The sequence below is a fragment of the Triturus cristatus genome, chromosome 3_1, assembly GCF_964204655.1.
Source record: "Triturus cristatus chromosome 3_1, aTriCri1.1, whole genome shotgun sequence".
Lineage (NCBI taxonomy): Eukaryota > Metazoa > Chordata > Amphibia > Caudata > Salamandridae > Triturus > Triturus cristatus.
Window position 1 is genome coordinate 1,182,162,159 of NC_140583.1, and position 22,419 is coordinate 1,182,184,577.

At 48.4% G+C, this 22,419-nt stretch overlaps 1 protein-coding gene across 2 annotated transcripts in view; it reads left to right on the forward strand.

Moving 5' to 3' along the window:
• The window catches only part of SRPRA (SRP receptor subunit alpha), a 1,746,362-nt gene that overhangs the window by 1,421,633 nt on the left and 302,310 nt on the right, over positions 1-22,419 (forward strand). The window lies entirely within an intron of this gene.

Genomic DNA, 22,419 nt, shown 5'->3' on the forward strand with positions numbered 1-22,419 from the left:
AGACTAGTGTCATCTTACACACCTCGGATATCAACTCGGGCCTAATGGGGTTACAACAACAAAAGCCACCTTCCTATGATAATATTCAGTGTCTTCCTACTATGCTGCTAATGTTCTACCTTATATGAAAATAACACCAATTATCCTGTAACTTGACCTTACGTTTAGAGGTACCCAGCACTGGTTGCACCAACCATGGTGAAAACAAGATTGGTAAATTTAGTAAGTTTTACCATGCACTGTATTTATCAGATCTGGGATGGCAAGGCAGTGTGCTCCCATCCTGTTTTTGTTTCGTAAGGCACCCTTAAGCTGGTTGAGCTGATGAGCTCTGTGTTAGCTTGAAAAATTAGCTTATGTCTAGAGATACCCAGCACTAGCTTCACCAACCATGGTGACAACAAAAGATTGTTTAAGGGAAGTAAGTGTTACCATGCACAGCATTTACCAGCACCCATCTGAGTGAACTGGGTGTTGGGAAGTCAGGACCGTGTACTCCTGCCCTGTTTTTGTTCCATACTACAAATGACACAGTTCCTTAATCATATTGCACAATCTAGGAAGTCAGGCCAAGACCAGCGCTCTTTTGTATAGATTGTTTTTATTGTCCTCTTTCACGTTTTTAGGGGGGGGGGCAAGCCCTTTCTTGATGTTTACTATAGATTGGATGGAGTTTTTGGATTCTGTAATGTGATGAAGGAACAATGTAATTTCTAAGAAAGTGTAATTTCTAGTATGGATTGATACCTTCATCCCCATTATAGTCCTTCCTGGGTGAGGTCAGAGTTGGAAGAATTACAATGACAAATTAACTAGGAACAGAGAGTTTTTATCTTTTGTCGTTGCTGTCTGAAAAATATGTTTCAGGGAGTCCCTTTGGAGCAGCCTCCATCTCTTCAGACATTGTGATGACTTCAAACCTCACAAGCATACAAACTCAAGATGGAGCAACACAGGTGTGTACCAAACATCATGCTGGTTTGTAGCATCATCTCAATTTAGCGGTCTCCAGTTATCAACTCATTTGCCATAGACAAATTGAGATTTTATATTAAGATTCCTTGAGACTGGTAAAGAACCTTTCTACAGGTCTTTCTTTTTGTACAGTTCCACCTGAAAGTAATCTTAGAGTTAGGACTCTATGGTCTAACAGTGCATGAGGTAAGAGTCTACTACAGTGAGGTCTGAATGATATGGTGGAGGAGCCCATTCTACTATTGTTCTAGTGATAACTTCAAAGACTCAGCGGAGAGCTCTAAAAAGGCACATAGGCCTGAGAAAAGTCACAGCATGGAGTAGAGGCGTTTCCATTAGACATAGAGGACAGATATGGTGACGGCATGCTCTTGTCAACAGCAGGTTTGATGTTGAGGTATCCATTTTGTTTTGCCATTCGACGCCAAAGCATCAAAACCCATAGACATTGAAGCATTGGTCTCCACTTCATCAACTTCGCAGAATTATTCAGTGTAGAGGACATCATCATTGGGCAGAATTTGTTTTCAGCTAAATGGGTCAGAATATTGAAGAAGAGGGTTCACTCTGACATCTGATTTAGATTAATAAAGGGCCTATTCACCACCCTGTGCAGTGCCATCATTGGTTCAGCTTTCAATGACTCCTTCCGTAATAGATCCATGTTAGAAGTTGGGTCTCTAGTTGGCAGAGTTCTGCACCCTGTCCAAGTAGGGACCGCAATCCTAGTCAGGGTAAGCTAAATAAACACCAAAAGATAACCTATGCTCACCCTCTAGTAGCTGGGCACAGAGCAGTCAGGGTTATCTAAAGAGGCAATGTGTAAAGTATTTGTACAACACACACGCAGTAACCCAATGAAAGCAACCCAAAAATACTCCACACCTTTCGAAAATTAGAGAATTATTTTATGAGTAAATCAAAACGAAAACATGAAAAATCAAATAAGTAGAACCAGAGTTATGAATTTTTAAAGAATAAACCAAAAATATTGCTTAGAAGTCAATAGCTCTAACAGGTTATTTGATGTCACGCTAGATCGGGGTAAAGCCAAAGTTCTGGCTGACTGCAGTGGAGGGCAGACTAACTACAGCAGTCAGGCAGGTCCCACTGATAAGTATCTTGGATGGAGCAAACGTCGATGTCGAAGACTCGATGCAAAGAGTCAAGGAGGCGTCTCGTCCATCCCGGGGATGGAGACGAAGCATCAACACTGATCCGCACAGTCGATGAAGGCTTCGGCGTTGAACCCTTTTACGATGCAGGCTCTGCTTCGATGTCAAGTCAAATAATCTTTATTCGAATAAAAATATCCATAAAAGCACAGTTCTTCACTACCAATGGCAAATACAATACAAGTTTTAAAACGTATAAATATACAATATCATCCAATACAAATACAAAGTTACAGTAGTAAAATCACAGTAAAAAGGTTGGACGAACCTGCAAAATCTAGCAGCATTAATAACAAAGTATGAGGTTTAGACCAATGTGCAAAGTCAGCAGTATGTTGCAAATAAAGTGCAATAACGTGCAATAAATCAGACAATGATAGGCATCAAGGTACAGATATAATTTAACTAAAACCCCATTTTCAATTCTACCAATACTAGCAGCATTATCAAAATATTTAGTTACGGGCAATATTAATGACTATTTTAAGAGCAAAGATAAAAGGTGAATTTCACTAGGCAGTGTTCCAAAATTTGCGGCACATTAGGGTTCGTTCATAGAAGCACGTGAGCGTACCGCAGCTTGTAAGAACGTGCTTACTCGGAAAATCAAATCATCACTTCCTAGCCGTAAAATTTCAAAATATTCTAATTTAAAATCAAAGATAGCCCATGCCTTAAAATAGGGAGTTAAATACTGTTTTGTATATCTGGCGTAAAATTTACAAAAAAGTAAAAAATGTAACAATGTTTGTTTACTACCAATACCGCATGGGCAACACAACTGCTCAAGGTTGCTATTAAATTCTATCGGGAAGCAAAGTGAATATTTTATACTACCATCCCTAATGCGGAAAAGTAAGCTCCTTTTCTATCTCCCTATATTCTTTCTGAGGTATTTCTGTGGCATATGATGTTGAGTGCTCGGTACCTCCAAAAAGGGCAAATACCTAACCATCAATGATTTATGATGCTCGATGTTCTGTCTTTCTTTATGATACAGGTCATACAGCGCCCCCCTAAGTGATTTTGTTCTAATGCCTTCCAATGCTAATGGACATAAGAAAATATGCTCCAACTTCACACTGGCTAAAATGTTTTTAACTGCAACAAGCAAAGGTATACTACCACCCTTATCGCATTTAAGGCAATCTATAATTATCTCTCTTGTTAAAATCGCAGCGGGGTTCTGCCATATTTTTAGCCAGAATATAGCAGGACGAGACCTAATAAAATCCTCCACGTAATGTAGGTTCAATTCCTTGTGGCATATGTAAGTTGGAGATGAAATTTGAGACCCGAGAATTTTTCTACAAAATCTATTCTCTTCAATTTGGATCCCGCTACAATTTACATACCCCCAGACTTCAGCACCATAGGTGGCCGTCGATACACATTGCGATTTATGTATCTGGGTTAAAGGTAACACCACTTCTGCTTGTTTCGGCTGCCGAAGGCTAATTATAGAATTAACCGCTTTGGAGAGTTTGCTTCTGCTGTGGGCTACATGGGCTTGCCAAGAGCCTGATTCTGAAAAAACTAAGCCCAGATAAGGAAAAGTGCTTGTGCGTGTTAGGGATTCGCTGCCTGATGTTAGAGTTAATGCAGTGTTTTTTCGGCCCACACATCATTATAGATTTTTTTAAATTAGTGCAAAGGTCCAGTTCGGCCATAAAAGACCCGAACCCCGTAGCTAAAGTGCGAAGTGCGTTGGGGGTGCGGCCGCATCGTCTGCATATAAAAGCACGGGGAATAATGTGCCATTAATTTTCGGTACATCATTGGTCAATTTGGACAGGGAATTATGTAATTCATTTATATAAAGAATAAAAAGTAGAGGAGCTAGAACACAGCCTTGTCTAACCCCTCTACCAATAACAATATCCCCAGAAAGCTCTGCATCATTTCTTATCCTCACCCGTGCCTTTAAATCCCTGTGCAAATATGCCAAAAAATGGACCAAGGCCTCATCCAACCCATAACTTAAAAGAATCTCCCATAAACGTGATCTACTAACAAAATCAAAGGCTGAGGTTAAATCCATAAAACCCAAATAAAGTGGAACTTTTTGAGCGATCGTATATTTGCCCAGAATAAGATTTAAGTTCAAACACTGTTCGACAGTTCCGACATTACTTCTAAAGCCCAGCTGACAACAGTTTAAAATTTGGTTGTCTTCAGCCCATTTCCTGATCTTATTAAAGACAACCCTGCCCAAGATCTTCAAAGTATTGTCTATCAAGGAAATTGGGCGGTAACAGCTGGGATTGGATCTGTCACCTTTTTTAAAAATGGGCACAATGATACTGGTCGACCAAGTGCTCGGAATAGCCGTATTGGTCAGGTTATTAAAAACATTGCATAAAAGAGGAGCCCAAAAATCCGGTTCATGTTTTATAAGGTCGATTGGTAGCCCATCTGAGCCTGGGGCTTTATTCCGTGTACTTTGTTTTATAGCATCCTCGACTTCAATTACAGTTATAGCAACCTTTAAAACTGGGGGGCAGGTATGACTATTAGAGATCTTTGTGGAAGCTGTGTAAATTCTGGCAAAATACTCCTCCCATAATTCGCTAGTTATATTACAGCTTATGGGAGTAATATTTGAGCCCATAGACCTCATGGCTTTAACTTCTTTCCAGAATCCAGTTACATCCTTAAGCGAGGCAGCACTAGCAAGGTTCCCCAACGTTCTCTCAATATCTTTAGTTGCTTTCTTATAGCAGGCTCTTAATGATCTAACTCGGGTTATATCCCTGGGTATGGCCGCTAGTGCTTCATGCAGTTCTCTGTTAGCCCGCGAGCATATGCCATCGAACCATCTGGGATTCTTGCTTGAGTTGGTAACAGGTCTTGAAATTATATGTTTAATACCAACACATAAACCACTAAAGGCCTCAATGATCTCTGCACCCAAGGTGCTGCTTGATAGGCACGTCCCTACCAGTAGGGGATACGATTTTATCATGCGTGCGAATAGGGCTTTACTATCTATGCCTTTCCAAATCACTCTATGTTTGTTAGTTGATGCCTCCAAATGTTTAGCCCCTATTTCCTTTTGGGTAATAAATTTCGAAAAAATTCTAATGGTTGTTAAAATTGGGTTATGGTCACCTTGGCTAGTACATAAAACCTCAGCCTTTACTAAAAAGTTTACCAATGAAGATGATATATAAACATAATCTATAATAGATGAATGGCCACGTCCTCTGTAGGTAGGCAGTGGACCCTTATTTGAGTCAACGCCTGCCTTTTCCATTACATTAATTAAATTACGGGAAGAAATATAATTGCAGAGTTCCTCACCTGTTTTACATAGGTTGACCCTAACCGGGGCAATGGTTGTATTGTCAATACCACTATGCAATCGTACGTTAAAGTCACCGCCTAGGCAGATTCCGTCCAATTTGCCACACCTCTGCTCATCTTCTAATTTATCAATAAATTCAAACAAATTAATAAAATTCCTATTTGGTAGTGATGTAAAATCATTATTATAAAAAAATTAATTCAACATATCTGCTTCGATGTTGAGCAGCGCTGTCCGCAGGCGTTGAGCCGTGCAGTCTGTCGAGGCAATGTCGTTAATCGGCTCCAGCGTCAAAGGGCAATGCGGCTGTTTCGATCAGCACAAAGATGTCACTGCCAATTTTGATGTCTCTGGACAGCAGCAATCACCTTTCAAGGGTCCAGTACTGGATTGGCACCACTTGGCAGAGCAGGACTCTCAGATGGCAGAGTCCTGATGCTGTTGCAGTGTTTGAAGGAAGTCTTTGATGGCCTGGAGACTTAAGAACAGGGGTCAATCCAGCAAGTCCTTGGAGTCACTCTGGGTTTATGTGAGATGGGTCCAGTCCTTTTCCTTAGCAGGGCACAGATCAGCAGGCAAGCTCAGTAAAGTAGATCCCTAAGAGCAGCAGTCAGGCAGAGTGGCAATCATTTGGCACAGCAGTCTTTACTCCTGGCAGAGTTCTTCACAGGCCCAGTCATGTGCTGTTTTGGTAGTGTCAGAGCCTCAGTACTTATACCCAGTTGTGCCTTTGAAGTGGGGGTGACTTCAAAGCAGGCCCTTGAAGTGTACAGGTCCCCTTTCATTCCAGTCCTGTTTGCCGGGTTATCTGTGTGGGGGTAATCAGAACTTTGTGTGGGACACAGGACTCTACCTTTTCAGGTGTATGTGTCTGTTCCCCCTCCCTCTTCCTGCCCAGGATGTAGATGAATGCAGATGAGTTCCCTGTCACACACCCCTTTTCTGTGTTTGTGGCTGTCTATAGGGTATGCTCCGTGCCCCTCTCGATCCCGGTCCGGGCGGAGGTCCAAGGATCGGTCGCGGAGCCGCAGCCGACATCATCGCTCGTCTGGCTCGAAGTCTTCGGGTAAGTCGAAGCATTCCAAGAAGTCCAAGAGGCGACACCGCTCTTCGCACTCCCCTCGCCGGTCGCGCGACTCGGTCGAGGGTCAGGGTGGTTCCACCCCCGCGGCTCCGTCGGAGCCGCAGGCGCCGCGCACGTCCCCATACCCACCGGTCCCTGGGACTGACGCGACGCCGGCAGAGATCAGTGCCTTCCTCTCGTCCATGAGGAACCTGGCTCCGCCTTCGACGCCCGCTGGCGTGCCTTCGGGCCCCGCGGACTCGACTGGGCGACCTTGCGCGCCGGCGGCTCCGGCCACGGCGCCGTCGACGGCTCCGGCCCCGACTCCGCAGGTCCCCGAGGGGCCCGTGCCTGGGCCCCCGTCGACGCCGGTCGACCTCGTCACGCCTCCTCTGCCGGCGCCGACTCCGATACCACCTCCGGCGCCGACTCCAGTCGACGTCGTTCCCCGGTTCAGCCCCTGTCCGGACCCGGCGCCGGTGCGGCGTCCACCGACGCCGCATCCAACGCCGCTAGAGACTCACTATGTCTATTGTCCGGCTCCGATCATTTCTCCTGTTTACCAGGAATCGGATGACGAGGGCGACTGGGAGGAGTCCGAGGACCCTATGGCCGTTCAGGCTCAGCTTTCACAGGACTGGGCAGATGAACTGGGGGAGGCCAGTGGTCTGGATACCTCACCGGACACTGGATTCATCTCTCCTCCGACAGTGGCGTCGGAGGAGGGTGCTGCTTTTTCCGTGGTGCTGCGCAAGGCGGCTACTGCCCTTGGGCTTGAGCTACCTGCCGTGGCTGTGAGGACTAACATCCTCACTGAGGTGCTTCAGTCTGCAGCAAGCTCCACTGAGCCTCTGCTGCAATTCAATGAGGCCCTCACTGATGTTCTGCAGGGCACCTGGTCCAAGCCCTCCACAGTTCCTCCTGTGGATAGGAACGTTGCCAGGCGCCACCGCCCTGCTCCGGGCGACCCCAGTTTTCTGTCGCAACACCCCACCCCCGAGAACCTGGTTATCCAGGCCTCTACCTCCCAATCCTCCTTCCCGTCCGCTCCTCCGGACCGGGATTCCAAGAGACTGGAACAGTTCGGCAAGAAGCTGTTCTCCTCACTCAGTTTAGGCCTGCGGTCTTTGAACACCGCCTGTCTCTTGGACGTTATTCCCACTCCCTGTGGGATACGGTGGAGGACGTGCTGCCCCTGTGCCCGGAGGAGGCCCGGACACAACTTTCCCAGGCTCTGGCCGATGGGAGGGATGCAGCGTGCCATGCAATCCGATGTGGACTTGACACTACGGACTCGCTGGGTAGGGCGATTTCTACCTCGGTGGCGCTTCGACGTCACGCCTGGCTGCGGTCCACGTCCTTTTCGGGGGATGTCCAGAGCACTCTCATGGACATGCCCTTTGATGGCGCTCACCTTTTTGGTGAGAAAGCGGACAGTGCGCTGGCTCGCTTTAAGGACTCCCGGGCTACGACCACATCCTTGGGCCTCTCTGCCCCGCGGCCGCAAGCTTCCGCTTTTCGCCCCTTTCTTGGCCAAGGAAGGGGCACCTCCTCACGTCCGCCTAGCCACTGGCCGCAGAACCAACCTGCACGCGGTCGCGGACGTGGTTTCCGCCGAGGTGGTTCTGGAGGACGACACGGTCAGTCCACATCCACCCCGGCAGCATCCGCCTCAAAGCCTTCCTAGTCCGAGCTTTCAGGCCCATTCCTCGCCAGTGGGAGGCAGAATTCGCCATCACCTGCTCCACTGGCGTACCATCACTTCGGACAGGTGGGTGCTGCAAATCGTCCGAAGGGGCTACTCCCTCCCCTTCGAGACGACCCCTCCAGCCATGCCACCGCAGCACCACCGTATCTCGGAGGATCATTTGAATCTTCTGCGAGAGGCAGTTTCGGCCCTCTTGGCCAAAGAGGCCGTCGAGCGCGTTCCGAGCCCAGAAGTAGGTCGTGGTTGTTATTCCCACTACTTTCTGGTTCCCAAGAAGGGCAAGGGGGGGGCCTACGCCCTATCTTGGACCTACGGAACGTCAATGCCTTCCTCCGGAAGGAACGGTTCAAAATGTTGACTTTGGCTCAGGTTCTAGCTGCCCTAGACCCGGGAGACTGGATGGTAGCGTTGGACTTGCATGACGCATATTTCCACATCCCCGTCTTGCCGGCCCACCGGCGTTGCCTGCGGTTCACGGTGGGTCAGGAGCACTTTCAGTTCACCGTGCTCCCCTTCGGCCTTACCAGTGCCCCTCGGGTGTTCACGAAAGTGATGGCGGTGGTCGCAGCTCATCTGCGCAGATCAGGGGTTCCAGTCTTCCCCTATCTCGACGACTGGTTGTTGAAGGCGGGCTCGCCCCATGCAGTCTTTTCCCACCTCCAGACTACGGCGGATCTCCTGCATTTGCTGGGGTTTTCCATCAACGTGCCGAAGTCACACCTGAGTCCCTCTCAGAAGCTCCTCTTTATCGGAGCTGTTCTCGATTCGGCGCAGTTCCGGGTCTATCCACCGGAACAGCGGGTCCGGGATATTCAGGCCCTGATTCCCATCTTTCGGCCTCTATCCTGGGTTTCGGACAGGCTAGTGTTGCGGCTTCTGGGGCTGATGGCCTCCTGCATCCTACTAGTGCTTCACGCCAGGCGGCGCATGCGGGCTCTGCAGTGGGACCTGAAGTTTCAGTGGGCCCAGCATCACGGCAACCTGTCCGACCATGTCTTGATCTCGGAGGGCACTGCACAGCAGTTGCAGTGGTGGCTCACGGACCGCGATTGGGTCACGGGCAAGAGTCTCTCCCTACCCCTACCGGAGCATGTCGTAGTGACGGATGCGTCCCTCCTGGAATGGGGTGGCCATATGGGAGAGGCGGAGATCAGAGGCCTCTGGTCTCCGGCGGAGTCTCGCCTCCACATCAACTTGTTGGAGCTGAGAGCGATCCGACTTGCACTGAAAGCCTTCCTTCCCTCTCTCAGGGGAAGTGTCGTGCAGGTGTTCACGGACAACACCACCGCCATGTGGTACTGCAACAAACAGGGCGGGGTGGGGTCGTGGACCCTTTGTCAGGAGGTTCTGCGCCTCTGGACATGGCTGGAACACCAGGGCGTCACCCTAGTGTCAGTCAGTCAAATACTCTTTATTCGAATCGTTAGACTCATAAAAGACATATTAAAAACAACAATACAAATATACAATCACAAAATACATATAAAAGCATTCGATAACAGTTTTACATAAAAAGGGGACAAACCCTAAAAAGTTCCGGGCGAGTTGATTAATTATTATTTAAAAACTGTTTAAAACCTCACTTATTTCATTATTACCATTGAGGGGAGTTTGCTTTTTGATCCTAAGGGCTGCCACTAAAAAGCTTGCCACACAAAAAATAATACGAGGGGACCCCAGGTGTTGGAGATAAACCAAAGCAGGCCTGACCTGTATGAAGCCAGCCTCTTTCAGTAATGGGACCAAATAACTTCTCCTTATGTTCCTGAAATTCTCACAAACATAATGAAATGTAAAGTGTCTTGTTGCGAAAAATTATCGCAATTGCAGGGGGGGCCTGATTCAGGTTTTATCCAGGAGGGATGACTACCTAGGAACTGGTGGATCATGTTAAATCTGAATTTAGTCAACAGAAACCTGTGTAAAGGTTTCGTGACCATTTTAAGGTAGGGCTCCAAAGAAGGGGAAGAGGTTAACATAAAATGAGCCCTAACCATGGGTTTCTCCAGTTCCGTAACCTCCCGCTCCAATCTGGCCCTCTCCATGAAATTAATTTTAATACACTTAACATCCTCCTTCTTGATAGAGGCTGGCAGTTTAAAAAGGTCAATACGGCCAAGTTGATAAAAAGATTTTTCCAAATAGGACAGCCAGGCAATTTTATGAGCTCTGTCCAGACCCATGACATCAGTCAAAATAACATGGTTTAATGTTAACTCTGGGTTGAGCCAGGTTTTTAGCCAGAGAATCAGGGGGGCCAGTTTCACCCTATCCGTAAGATAGTCCAGTCCCACCTCCGTGTGTAAGGCGAAGGTGGGAGAAGATTTAGGGAGAGAGAGAAGTTGTCTGATAAAACTATTCTTCACTCTTTGGATCCTGTCCAGCTGTGCATAACCCCATAAAGATGCGCCATAAGAGGCAATTGATAAGCACTTAGTATTATAAATTTTCAATAGGGCCTCCATGGGCCAAGACCCTAATCTCCGTGAAAAGCCCATAAGGGCTGAGGAAGAGCGAGCCATAGACACGCTCTTCGCCTTAATCTGGGGGCCCCACGATCCCTTGTCGTCAAAAAGGACGCCCAGATAAGGGAACACCGAGACCCTAGAGACTAGCTCCCCTTCGCAGGAAAACGTCTTAAGTTTTTTTCTGCTCCTGCAGTTGCCTACCACCATCGTATGCGATTTTTTAGCATTGATTTTTAGATCAAGCTGGCCCATAAACGCCCCAAATTGGTCCAAAAGTCTTTGAAGCCCAACTCCCGTCCGTGCTAATAGGACTGCGTCGTCCGCGTATAGTAGTGCTGGTACCAGTATATCTCCCACACGCGGAACGTCCGTCCCCACATTCGCTAGGCTAGTTCCAAGTCCATTAATATAAATAGTAAAAAGAAGGGGAGCCAGGATACAACCTTGGCGCACCCCCCTTTCGGACTTGAAGCGATTAGTGCACCTGCCCTCCCTAGTGACCCTTACCATTGCGAACAACTCCTGGTGAAGGGAAGCTATGAAATGTACAAGGGCTGGATCAACACCAAACTCCAATAGAATAGCCCAAAGCTTGGACCTGTTTACCATGTCGAAGGCCGAGGAGAGGTCCATGAAAGCCAAAAATAAGGACCCCCTCCTTGGCCACCGTGTACTTGGAAATCAACAAATGGAGATTTAGGCATTGGTCAACAGTTCCTCTTTTTTCTCTGAAGCCATATTGGATGTTTGCAAGACCCCCCTTCTGCTCGATATTTTCACTCAGTCTTTTCAACAAGACTCTGCCCAAGATCTTAATCGCGGAGTCAAGCAAAGAGATGGGTCTATAGCACCCCGGGTCATCTCTCTGCCCCTTCTTGAAAATCGGCACTATGATGGAAGTGACCCAGGAAGAAGGAAGGGTGGAGCCATTTGCCGCACAGATAATGTTGGTTAAGATGTTGGCCCAAAATTTCGGAAAGTGGGAGTACAGGTCTGCGGGGACTCCATCGGGACCCGGGGCTTTGTTTCTTGAGGACTCTAAAATTGCATTCTCCACCTCCGAACAGGAGAAAACGAGAGGGGCATGCTCGACAACCACTGTGGGGTTATGTGTCCTATCAGAGGCTATATTTCCATAAACTCTCTGAAAGTGAAGCATCCAGTCCGAATCAGAAATTACGTTGTCCATAACCGTGTTCTCGGTTTCGGAAAAAAAAGGGTGGTTAATAATAGACCAAAAATGACTGCTGTCACGCAAAACATCCACATTAAGAAGGCTCTCCCATGCCTCTTGTTTGATTGCATTCTTCCTACTAGCAGTTATAGCCTTATACTCCTTCCTGAGATTGGCGATAAGAACCCTGTCTCTTGGGGAAGTTAGAAGAGCCTTCTTTAAGGCCCTATGAGCTTTAGAACAGTTTGAATCAAACCATTTACAATGATTGGTATCAACCCTATGTGATGTGGATGACAAATCATAAGATATTTGGGCACATATGCTTTTGAATGCCCCCATCTTATCTGCGTTAATAGCAGCTGGGTCCTGGCAAATGACTACACTAGCCTCAATTTTAGGAAAAAGGTTATCAAAAAAAAATTCTTGGACAACCTTTACCCACTTAATTCTTCTGCCTTGATCCTTAGGTAACAGGGCAATTTCTCCTCTCGGTGTTGGCGTACCATTGGCCTTAAGATCACTCCATATTAGCTCAAGTAGCACCGGGTTGAGGTCACTATAGGGGGAGCTAATAACTCTATAGGTCACGGCCCTATGTAAAATACCCGGGGTCAAGAAGATATAATCAATTATTGAGCCATGCTCATGCCCCTTATATGTGCATGTGCGCTCCCCCCCCCCCCCCTCTGTATTCATAAATTCCAACATATTAAAATTGGCCAGCAAAGCTTCAAGAGCCTCCCCTGCTTTTGTGTGTTCAAAATGGGGAGCCAAAAACCCTCGAATTCTTCAGAAAAGCAAGAATCACCACAGGGATGTATATTAAAATTGCCTATTAAAATTAGATCGAACTGAGTATCGTTATTCAGACTGAAACTATCCAAAAAATTTCCAGTAAGGAAATATGGTCAGTACCGCATTCCCTATCCCAGGCATTATAGAAATTAATCAATAGTACCTTGTGAGATGTAGAAACTGACCATTCCACAATTAAAAGGTTTGGAGAACCCGACTTAATCATTTTAAAATCACCTTTCAATGAAAGTGAAAAAAGAAAGATAAGGCCTCCTTTAGCTCTCCCCATACTGCTAGTAATTGCTGGCACAACAAAGCTGGTATAACCATCCATCCAAAACGTGGGGGAGGAATCCCATGACTCCTGCAGAGCTATAATGTCATGTTTGGTAACAAAATCAACCCACGGTGGATCTGGTCTTTTGGCTCTAATACCGGCTATATTCCAGGAAATGAGTTTACAGGAAGGTAATGGGTCGGTCTTAGGGGTATCCTTTAGTTCTGAAGTTGACGCTAAAGGTAACCGTCAATCCAGTTCCTCAATATCTGAGAGGGGAGAAAAACGGTTACTCGTCACCAGTCTCGGGTCTACGAGTACCGTTTGTGCGGGTCTCAATAAGGGGCTGGGAGTGGGTGCGTTTTGACCCCCTTGAGCAAAATGTAAGGGGTTACTTCTGGCCGAGCCACTCCCTCCTGGCTTTAGGTTATGATTCCTACTCGCCCCATCTCTGAAGTGCAAAGTCTGCTGAAATAGGTGAGGGCGATGTGTTATATCAGGGGGAGGGTAAAAGAAACCAAGCGGAACAGGCCTCATACAGCCTTGGTCCGCAATTGGGGAACCATCCCAGAACAATCTATCAGCCAGATCCGCAGCATTAAAATTAACAATGACACAATCCCCCTGAATATGTTTTGCAGAGTTGCCGATCCACCCCACCCGTCTTGCCATAATTAAACTATCAGAAATATCTAACTCACCACTGGAACGCTCCACACACCATCGTTTTGCCTTGTATATTAGATCTGAGGTGAGTTCTGATTTACCCGGCCAAGTGGGGGAACTCCTACAAAGACGCCAACGAGGGGTGCGGCTTCCGGTGGCAGGTTTATGGACAATTGGGAACCTAACGATGGAAAGCTGGCCAAGGGGGGCTTGGGTTTTATTAAATTATTTGGGGGCCCTGAAATGAGGTGAGTGAGATCCATATGGTTAGCTGGTACACCAGACTCACTTAACACTAGGGACTTTGTATTTACATCCCTATTAGTTGACATAGCGCTAGCCTGACTTGCTGGTACAATAACTTTATTATCTGGCACCTCTCCGGAGACTATGTAAGGATCCTTAATTACCGCAAGTTTGTTAGCCACAGATTCTATTAGTGAGCACTTCTTTAATAGGCTCGCTAGGCAAGAGTTCAATGTGTCCACAATGTCCTTAGCCACTTCCATTAAAAGGGGTTCTATACGATCAATAAAAAGTTTTTCTACAAAATCCTCCACATTGTTATCCTTGGAGTGGGAAGCAGTAATTTGCACACCCACGCCCTTCTTCTTCTTGCTTTTAGTGTTCGCCCTTGTCTTGTTAATAGGTACATGCAACTGCTGTGCCGTAGGGTGGGCCTCAGTAGCAACGACAGCTGGAACGATAACCTCTGCCGTGCTGATCTTATGGGGAACAACCACTATTTCAGGAGCCAGCGGCACGCGAGGAATTTGAAAAGTATCAGTGGTGATCAGTGAAGAGTCAGTGGCAGGGGATAGAATACCCAGCTCGTGTTCCGCGTTGGCAATTTCTTTTGACAAGGCGCCCACAGCCGAAGACAAATACGATAGAATGAATCCGATTTTCTGGCAACTTTAGGTTTTTTCCCTCCATCCATATTTGACACACTTTTACGCTTACCCATTGTTGTTATGGAATGGGCCCAGCCCTGCCACCTCCTGCCCCGGACGGCCACAGACGGCCCGCCCTCTGCCCGGGCTCAGCCCGGCGACGCCCGCGCGCGTCCCGCGACGCGGAGGGAGCTGTCGTTTTTCTAGTGCCTCCGGGCGCGCTGTCGTCGGGAGAGACGTCACGAGGAGCAGGGGCTCATGGGGATTGTAGTCCCCCCAAGCTGCTTGGATGGACCGGCGTCGAGTGAGCCCCGGCAAAGACAACCCCGGTCCGCTGTCCCCCAGATACCGAGTTCGCTGATATCTTTGGCCTGGTAAGGGTTCAGGTGTGTCCCCCGCTCCACCGAGGGAGCTGTCGTTTTTCTAGCGCCTCCGGGCGCGCTGTCGTCGGGAGAGACGTCACGAGGAGCAGGGGCTCATGGGGGTTGTAGTCCCCCACGCTGCTTGGATGGACCGGCGTCGAGTGAGCCCCGGCAAAGACAACCCCGGTCCGCTGTCCCCCAGATACCGAGTTCGCTGGTATCTTTGGCCTGGTAAGGGTTCAGGTGTGTCACCCTAGTGGTTCAACATCTGGCGGGCTCTCTGAACGCCAGAGCAGACGAACTCAGCCGCCGGTGCATGATGGATCACGAATGGCATCTGAACTCAGAAGTGGCGTAAGGTCTCTTTCAGCAGTGGGGAGAGCCTTGGTTAGATCTATTCGCCACCGAAGAGAACGCGCAATGTCAGCAGTTCTGCGCGTTGGAATTTCCAAGGCGGCACTCGCTCGGCGACGCTTTTCGTCGCGAGTGGAGTTGCGGTCTGTTGTACGCCTTTCCGCCTATACCTCTTCTGCCCAGAGTGCTGAAGAAGATCAAGCACGACCGGGCCCAAGTCATCTTGGTGGCTCCGGATTGGGCACGAAGGTACTGGTATCCCGAGCTACTCACTATGTTGACCGATCCTCCGATACGTCTGCCCCTTCGGGAGGATCTTCTGTCGCAGCAGCAGGGGACGGTCCTCCACCCGAACCTGTCCAGCCTCCACCTCCATGCGTGGAGATTGAGCGGCGGCAGTTGATGCCATTTGACTTGCCTCCTGAAGTCTGTGATATCATTCTGGCAGCCAGGAGTCCCTCCACCAAGACGGTATACGCCTGCCGGTGGAACAAATTTGTGGCATGGTGCACAGCAAAGGCTGTGGATCCCCTTTCTGCTCCTCTTTCTGAGGTTCTCCTCTTTCTTCTTTCTTTGGCCCAGCAGGGCTCTGCCTTGGGCACCTTGAAAGGTTATCTTGCTGCCATCTCTGCCTTCTTACGGCTTCCTGATCAGCCTTCTCTTTTCAAGTTCCCTGTAGTTACACGCTTTCTTAAAGGCATTACTCATACGTTCCCTCCTGTCCCTTTTGTAATGCCTCAGTGGGACTTGAATCTTGTCTTGACCTTTCTGATGTGCGCTCCCTTTGAGCCTCTTCATAATTGTCCTCTTCGTCTTCTGACGCTTAAGACTGCTTTCCTGGTAGCCATCACCTCGGCTAGACGGGTGAGTGAGCTCCAGGCTCTATCGTCAAAGCCTCCTTTTCTATCTGTTCATCCGGACAAGGTTGTCCTTCGGCCTCGTCCTTCCTTTCTCCCGAAAGTGGTGTCCCCTTTCATCTTGGGCAATCTGTCACCTTGCCCACTTTCTTTCCGCATCCTTCCAAAGAGGAAGAGAGGCTCCACCGTCTGGACCCAAAACATGCGCTCTCCTTTTATTTGGACCGCACCAAACAGTTCCGGGTGGACGACCAACTTTTCGTTGGATACGTGGGTGCTAAGAAGGGGAAAGCTGTGCACAAACGGACCATCTCACGGTTGGTCGTTTTGTGCATCAAAATCTTTTATTCCTTGGCAAAAAAGGACCCTCCTGTTGGGCTGCGAGCCCATTCTACTCGGGCTACAGCGGCTACTACTGCTTTGGGACGGGTGAGTCCCTTTGCAGGACATCTGTCAGGCGGCGACGTGTGCTTCGCTACACACGTTTGCCAGGCATTATTGCCTAGACAGCCAAGTCCGGAGGGATGGCTTCTTTGACCGTTCTGTCCTCCAGGACTTTCTGGTGTGATCTTGGTTCGCAGACCCACCACCGGGGTTGGTATTGCTTGGGTATCTATTCTAAGGTGAGGAATCTAACTAACGTGTTTCTTTCAGATGAACAAGTTACTTACCTTAGGTAAAGATGTATCTGTTAGAAACTTTAGTTAGTTAGATTCCTCACCGACCCACCCATCCTCCCCGTTCTGCGAACTGACATCTTGGGTTAAGGTTATCCTTTTCAGGCCCTTAGATTTTTTGGCACCAGTGTCGGTCTCTTGCATGGCTCTGCGTTCCTGGCGCGGACAGCTATGTACAAGAACTGACGTCAGCGCGCGAGGGCGGCGTATAAGTACTCCGACGACGTCATTCCGGCGCTCGACGCCAACGACGGACGCGGAGCCGCAGACGACGCCTAGCGACGCGCAAGGGGTATTGCTGACGAAAAATCTTCCAGATCCAGTCTGATGCCTGGGGATATTCTAAGGTGAGGAATCTAACTAACTAATGTTTCTTACAGATACATAGTTACCGAAGGTAAGTAACTTGTTCATCCATAAGGCTCTTGACATCCTACATGTCTTCTGAATTGTTTAGCATGTGGTTGCTAATAGATGTCAGTTTGTGCAGGTTTAGGTTTCTAATGTTCCTTTTCCAGTGACTAGGTTTTTTAAAATTTGTGCCTTTTTAGAGGACATTGATTTTGTATGCGAAAGGTGATGCAGTGTTGGTCTGTCCAGTCACATGGGACAATAGATTCAAGCTGAATGGTATTGGCCTTGGAGATGATTAGATCTAAGGTCGATCACAAGTTGTGGGTAAGACTATCACAGATCAGGACCAGGTTAAGGTCAGATAGGAAGGTTTTTAGGCTAATCACTGCTTGATCGCAAGGGTCATTCCAGTGTAGGTTGAAGTCACCAAGGAAGATCTGGGCACAGTGGGGAATGGAGTTGTGCGTGATGATTTCCATGATTTGTTCAATGAATGGTAGGTTATCTCCTGGAGGATGGTACAATGCATGAAGTTTGCAACTAGGTTTTTCATTACTCAAAATATTGATGCCCAGGTATTTACACGAGGAGAGATTGATGTTCTGAGCTTGCTTCACCGAGAGGTTGTTACGGTGTATGCAGGCAATACCTCCACCTGATCTGATTGGTGTTAGAAATGGGGGTCTCTAGTTGGCAGAGCTAGGTACCTTTGTCCAAGTAGGGACCCTATTTCCTAGTCAGGATAAGGGAGTTGCACTCCTAAAATAACCCTTGTTTACCCCTTTGGTAGCTTGGCACGAGCAGTCAGGCTCATCTTAAGGAAATGTGTAAAGCATTTGCACATAACCAACAGTAATACAGTGTAAGCACTACAAAAGGACACCACACCAGTTTAGAAAAATATCCAATATTTTTATATACTTAAGATAAGACCAAAAACGATATAAATCCACAATACAGTGCTGAGAAATCTTCAGTTATCAAAATAACCTTGTAAACCAGTTCTTTGAAGTCAATAGCTCCCTCTGGGGCTATCACGGCATCATGAACAAACAAATCCAAACAGTTATGGCTGACCACGGCGTCGCAGGCCAGTTACGGTGTCTGGAAGACCCGCAAAACAGTACCTTTAGAAATGCAGGGCGTCGGCGACCTCTCGTTGAGCTTCCGAAAGCACGGCGTTCGCAGGTGTCTGTTCTGGAGGTCGGTGCAGAAGGAGTCAGGCTCTTGAAGTCACACACATTGCAAATCAAACTCCTTGCGGTTGAAGTCAGGAACGCTGGCGTCGGGTGGTGCGGTGCGGCATGCGGTGCCCTCAGGTCGCAGTGCGAGCAGCGGCTCGGTGGCGCCGTCAGACGGCGTAGCCTGTGAGACCATTGTCGCAGTGCAAAGTGGTGCGGTGCTCGTCGGGGTGCCTGCAGGTCACGGTGCAAGGCGCTGTCGTCGCCTGACGAACTAGAGTCGATGGCGTCGGTAGACCAAGGCTGTGGTGCGGGATGAGGGTAGTGTGTCGTGTAATTTTACGCGCGGTGCCCTCAAACCACGGTGCAAGCAGCGGCGACGATTTTGTCGTGGAGCATCGTCGTCCGGGATATCAAGGTGGCATCGTGAAGCGAGGCGATGCGGGGTGCGGTGCCCACAGGTCGCAGCGCGAGCAGGGGGTCGCGGTGCGGCATTGCAGCGGTGCCCCCTGCAGTGCCTTCATGACAGGGAGTCGACAGCGGCGTCGCAGACAGCGTCGGGTTGCTTTTTCTTCTGTTGCAGCACAAAACACAATGTTGAGGGCAGAAGAACTTGAAGTCTTTGCTGTTCCTGAGACTTCTTGAACAGGGGGCAAGCTCTATCTCAAGCCCTTGGAGAAACTCACAAAAGTAGATTGCAGAAAGTTCTGTCCAGTCCTTTCACTGCCCAAGACAGAAGCAGCTACTGCAGGCCAACTCAGCAAAGCACAGAGCAGAGTGGTAGTTCCTCCTCACAGCTTCTCCAGCTCTTCTTCTTGGCAGTCTTCTTGGTCCAACAGATTTCTAAAGTTCAGGGGTTTGGGACCCGTTTTTATAGCCCAATCCTTTGTCCTTTCATGCAGAGTATGTCTGTGCCCAGCCAGACTCTGGTGTGGCTTCCTGGCAGGAGGTGGAGACGGCATTGTCAAAGGCAGGCCAGGCACATTCAGGTGAAAGGAAATCTCCCCCCTACTCTAAATGCAGCCCAGGTCTATTCAGCCCTTTCCTAACCCACCTAGACTCTCTGGAGCCACTGCTCCTCCCCAGCCCCTGTCATCTAAAACCCAGACAGTCAATCCGCAACCCCAGAAGAGGCCTACTGGATGGCTGAGCAAGAAAATACCTGCTTTCTCAAAGTGGCATTTTCAAACACAGAATGTAAAAATCACCTTCACTAAAAGATGCATCTTTAGATTCTGAGTTCAGGTATTCTCAACTTTGTTTTTCTACCTAGTTCCCAGGGCCAGTTATATTTTTAAGGTGTTCTAAACAAACTCCCCATTCTTTTCTATGGGAACAGGTAGCCTTGCAGTAGTGAAAAACGAAATTGGCAGTAATTCACTATCAGGACATGCCACACACACCAGGGCATGTCCTACCTTTCACATACACTGCACCCTGCCCACAGGGGCACCTTGCGCCTATCATCTTGTCTGGCGATCTAAATCTACAAGTCTTAGGCACAGCGTAAAATCTCGCCTTCAACGCAACTATCGAAGATTTGGGATGAGAAACATACCTGGGGGCCTCTGCGACGAAGATGTGCCCAGGAGACTGTCTCTGACTCCTAAGGAGATCGGAGAATCCAGAGTCCAACCCGGAGCCGCTGCCAAGTCCCGCTGCCTCAGGCTGCTGAGTAAGTCTCGCCGTTGTGTCTCTCCTCTCACCTCGCCCCGAGCTCGCATTATATTGACGTGATCTCTGGGCAAAGCAAGGAGAACACCTCCACCTCCCGCCGTGATCCTGGATGTGGGGCGGGTGGGAAGGTCCGATCTGCCCTTCTGGTGCTGCCTCCTGCCACTCACTGTAGGGCCGTGAACACCTCGCCTGCTGCTATGATCCTGGATTTGGGGCTGGTCTGAAGGTCGATCTGCCCCAGCGATGCGGTCTCTCGCCACCGCACGTTGAAGATGAGTGCCCGAGCCTCATGAGTCATGGCCAGAGGCATCTGCTGCCAGCGGTGACTCCCGGAGGGTGCTCTGGTCCTTGCTCGAGAGCTTGAGCCACCCCTTTTCTGACTTCCTGACATTGCTCTGGGGTGCTGATTGCCAGAGTGCACGTACCGCCTGAGGTAACACAGAGGATCTCACTGTCCCGGCGGCGAAACCGAACTCCACAGGAGGGCCTGAAGGAGCGGCGATAGTCAAAAGGTAAGCGGAGGTCCCCTTCCATGAGACACAATCACGGGGACCCCGCGCCGGCAGGGGGAAGCTTTGGGGGGAGTCAGGGGGTCACAAGAGGCCCCAGGGGACAGGGAAGGATCCAATCCTGCCTCGCCTGACCCCAAAATGGCCGCAAATCGTGTCAGAGTTGCACGAAGGTTGGCCTGGCAAGGGCTGTGCCTGCCCCTAAAATGGCCCCCTGAGCGAGATTTGATTGCTCACATCAGGGTCTCCACAGCTCAAAAGACTAGCAATGGTACTGTTTTTTACACTTAGTCCTACGACAACCTCACTCACACCGAGAGAATTGCATGGGGCAACAGCTGTGCCCTACAACCCCGGGCCTACATTCTATATGCCTGACCTTAAGATGGCTGTCCTGTCCCCCTGGAAGCATTGCTATCGAGAGCATATCAACCCCACAGTAAGTCTTAACTCCCAGTAACTCGGGGATGGGTGCTGCCAATTGATCTATGACGACACACACCGGACTGAAACCTTGAACATTGTACTCACCTTGGAGCCAGATCAACATGGCCCATGCCCGGTGTAACTTTGATAGAACTTTCGATGGACCTTTGACGATGCCCCCAGAGGCGGATAACAAAACTGTTTGTACTTACCTTGGTGCACGAGCAACCTTGGCCGATGCCCGGTGGAGCTGTCATAAGCAGCTATAGAAGAGTCTGGCCCTGGTTTCACCCCTCGTCGGTCACCTACACAGCCGGTCATCTGAAATTGTTTTCCTCGTTTCCCCGTTATTTCCTTCCCTCCCCCCTCCCTCTGTGATTCATTGATTTAATTGATGTAACTATGTAACCTGTAATTCGCTGATCCTCATGTAAAGCGCTCCGATACCTCCTGGTCTAGCCAGCGCTATATAAAACTTTTCAAATAAAACATCAAATGAAGACTTACAGGTCCAGTCCTTCTATTGGAACATATCAACTCAAACCAAAAGCAGCCACGGAAGATCCCCTGAGAGCGGTTTAGAGCTGTTAGAAGACCTGGAGCATATTGGCCTAAGGGTACTAAATTGAACATTTGCCGACAACTCTCCCACGGCCGCCTCATTTCACACACAACTTGCAAATTCCACAATAGACTATACATTAGCTTCTCTTTCCTTCTTTGAACATATAACAGGCTTCTGCCTAGGAGACCAAGGGGCTAAAAACCAAAACTGGGCTTTGGCTCAAATGACCAGCAGAACTGAGCCAAAAAGACTAAGAAACAACACACCTTGTCCTAACTGGATTTAGTTTGCCCAACCGAGTATTTTCACACACTTTTGTGAATTGAAACAACAAAAATGGGGCTTTACGAATTGCCTGTTATTCACAAAAACTTTTTGTTTATTTCACATTCTTTTTTTGCGTGATAAAGACAGAGCAACTGTACATAATACAAACATATATATTCAATATAAATGACAATACATTAAATCGCACCCTAGAACATTTAACCATTCAATCATCTAACATACTTGGCCAATCCATTCATACCAAAAGCAGACACATACTGAACTAAACTAAACTAAATGGTCCTAACACCACTACTCCCTTTTGGGCGTAGATTGTTATTTGTGTTTCAAACGTATTAAGACATTTTATTTTCTTAATAAACACTTCAAATCCCACATAGACATCAAGGGCAAAACTTTTGTGTGGAGTGTGTGAAGGACCAACTGGTCTACGCGTTTCAAACCTCGATCATTGTGAGGTTCTCATCAGGACCAATGTATTCTCAAGAATAAACGTAATCATGTGGAATTGACCAGCCTTTATGTCCAAGGACGATTCAATCAGCTAATGCCGGACTTTCCGCTTCGCTCCAAAGAGTTGATTTGACACACGTTCAAATATTCTGTTTGTATTAAGCTCTCAGTCGACTGCTCACATCAGAGACCGGTGCCTTCTCTTTCCACGG